The sequence below is a fragment of the Diceros bicornis genome, chromosome 36, assembly GCF_020826845.1.
Source record: "Diceros bicornis minor isolate mBicDic1 chromosome 36, mDicBic1.mat.cur, whole genome shotgun sequence".
Classification (NCBI taxonomy): domain Eukaryota; kingdom Metazoa; phylum Chordata; class Mammalia; order Perissodactyla; family Rhinocerotidae; genus Diceros; species Diceros bicornis.
In genome coordinates, this window is record NC_080775.1 from 18,840,743 (window position 1) to 18,843,850 (window position 3,108).

The following is a 3,108-nucleotide window of genomic DNA, read 5'->3' on the forward strand; positions in this document are numbered from 1 at the left end:
TTTTAGAAATCCTGTATACACTATAATCCTCATTCTCTATTTTTACTTTAAGGGATTTTTGTTGTTCAAAATTTGTTTTTTTCTTAAGTCAAATTGTAAAATTTCTTGTATGTCTTCTGGGTTTTAGTTTTGTTTAAGAAGATTTTCTCAAGGCCAGCCCTGGTGGCCTAGTGGTTAAGTTCTGTGTTCTCTGCTTTGGTTCTGGGGCCTACACCACACATTAGCCATGCCACGATGGTGGCTCATATACAAAATAGAGGAAGACTGGCAGCAGATGTTAGCTCTGGGTGAATCTTCTTCAGCAAAAAAAAAAAAAAAGAAGGCTTTCTCTATGAAAATATACAATTTTCTATATTTTCTTCTAGAAGTGTGTAATGTTGTTTACATTTAGATCTTTGGTATGAAGAATTTATTTTTGCAAATGTGTGACATAGTGATCTATCTTTAGTTTTTCAAGTAGATAGTCAACTATTTTAATGTTATTTTTCTCATTATCTGAAAAGTCAATACTATCATATATTAATTCCTCTTATATTGGTATGTCTGTTTTGCAGTCTTTGGTTCATTTATCTACTTCACCATTCCTAGGACAATTAGACTCTGTCTTAGGTACTGAAACTCTTTGTTATGTTTTGGTATTTGGGTTGTCAAATGAATCACACTTCCACTGTTCTTTTTTATTTCTTTAAGATTTTATTGCTTATTTTGCTCATTTGCTTTGTCAATTGAATACTAGAATCTCTCTGTAAAGCTCCATGAAATTTCTCTTTGAGTTTGGTTAAGGTTGCATTGATTTCTATGGATTTACTTGAGGAAGGTTGATGGGCTTACAATATTTTTACCTTCAGTCCAGAACATGGTATGGTTCTCTATGTATTCAGATCTTGTCTTGTGTTCACTAATAAAGTTTAAATTTTATAGCTCTCTGTATACACCTCTTGTACATCAATTCTCATGTTAATTCATAGGCATTTTATAGTTTTTGTTGCTGTTATAAACTGAATTTTCTTAAAGTAAAAAATGGTGTTTCAGCCAAAAGTTGTCCACTTGTTGAATTATTCAACTGCTATCGTATCATATCATATAGTGGTCTGCAAGTCTCAGAATATGTTTTAATATGTCAGTGGCTTTTTGAAACTGTTTAAAAATCAAGGATCCAATATTTCATTTTCCTGTCATCAAAAAATTTGGCCTGATATAACAAATGCCACTTAAAGTTGCCAATGTATGCAATTGACATTTCCTTTTAATTATATCTCTTTGTTCTGTATTTCAGATCTTCTCTTTATTGGCACTCATCGGAGGTCATGGACCTTCCTTGCAACTGTTCATTTTTCTCCATTTTTATCTTTATTTTCTCCATCCTTGGAGAAAGTGAAATTCATCATATGGAGTACAATAACTTTACTGTACTTGAGGACACGTTACTTCTGGGAATATCTTATTGTAGCTCAAGAATAAGAGCTACAAGCACACTATGTATGATTTTCAGATAATCACAATTCTTCCAGCCCGTTTATAGTGTCTTTCAAGTGTGTCGCTACCAATGTAGGGTTTGTGGCATAGTAGTTAGCAACAGTTGTCTATTTTGTGAAATAAATGGTTGCTAATTCCATGAAAAAATTTTTTGGACAAGTGATGTCATTTTAGTTGTTGCGGTTACCGCTGGGATGTGCAAAGCGGAGGAGGAAGGGGCAGAGTGTGGATCCTGGCCCGAGTCCTAGGAAAGCCAGGTCCTGAAGGTGCAGCCCCGGGAAGAGCCGCGAGGTGGCGCTCCAGGGTGTGCGGTCCAGGGCTGGGAGCCGGGTGTCTGTTAGCGATTCTAGGGGACTCTGGGACTACAGGGCCGATGGGTTGGAACTCCCTTCCTGAAGCCTCAGAGGGGTTTCACTCCAGTCCAAGGAGCCCAGCCCGGGGCCCGACTTCAGGGGTGCCCATCGGTTGGAGATGCGGTTCAGCGGTCACAGCCTGGAGGAGACTGGTCCAGCGCAGCCAGCTGGCGGAAGGTCAGCGCCCAGCTCCTTCCCGTGCTGCTGGGGTGGTCGTGCAGGGAGGGCCCCAGGCCGTCAGGTCACCTCGCAAGAGCTCCGTGTCATCCACCGCCAGAAGTTGCCACTGCGGCGCTGCGGGCCACCTCGGCCGCCTCCTGGAAGCCCGCGCGGACGTTTTGGTGGAGCCGGGCCCAGCACCCCAGGTAGGGCACTGCGCCCACGGCCCTCGCCATCTCCTGGCCCCTGGGGTCGGTCACGGGGTCCATCCCATTCTCCCTCAGCCTCTTCACCAGCCACTTACCCTTGTGCAGGTCAGCCTCGCAGCCCAAGACGATGATGGGCAGCTCCTTGCAGAAGCGATTCAGCCCTGGGTACCACCGGTTGAAGATGCTGTCAAAGGTGTATGGTCTGGCGATGTGGAAACAGAGGAACAGGATGCTGGTGTCGGGGCAGAAAAGGGCCGCGGGTCATAGGACTTGCCCTGCTGCGTCCCAGTGAGGCAGGAATGTGGAAGGAGCCCGGTGTTGGGAAGGAGTCAGAGAAAACTTTTTAGTCTCATTTTTTTTTTCTTTTTGAACTTTTTATGTTTTAGCAATACGCTTTCCAGGCTGTGGTGTGCATATCTAAAATCTTGGGAACAGTTATTCAAAATAGCATTGGGATATTTCATGTCTAGTTTAAAGTCACCTTAAAAAGCTGATGACTACATGGCACAGGTAACATTGAAACCACCATGTCTGCTAAATTTAGCCTTAATTTTACCCAAATTTAGTATTTCTTGGGCTGCTATTGGCATTTAGATTTCATATGCTTCATATTTTTAAGAAGCTTTTAGTGTATAAATATCAAAACACAATCCTTACTTAAGAGTATGGAAATAAGAACTCAAATGTTTGTAAAACACTTTATAAATTTAAAGTGCATTTAATTCCTAATATCAGCACTATGTTCTGATGCTCTAAGTGCGGTACAATATCGAGGCTTTAAAAGCATGGATAATGCATTTCCATTTTCAGTCATTAAGGAACACCCATAGTGAAAGGTAATTATTTTCCCTTGATTACGAAACAATAGGTTGCGACGCTGTATGCAGAAATTTTGTTTAGTTATAAACAGA

General features: G+C 41.5%; 1 pseudogene; it reads right to left on the reverse strand.

The window, feature by feature from the left end:
• Window positions 1-2,066: 2,066 nt before the first annotated feature.
• On the reverse strand, window positions 2,067-2,458 carry LOC131398898 (rho-related GTP-binding protein RhoD-like; annotated as a pseudogene).
• Window positions 2,459-3,108: the final 650 nt, after the last annotated feature.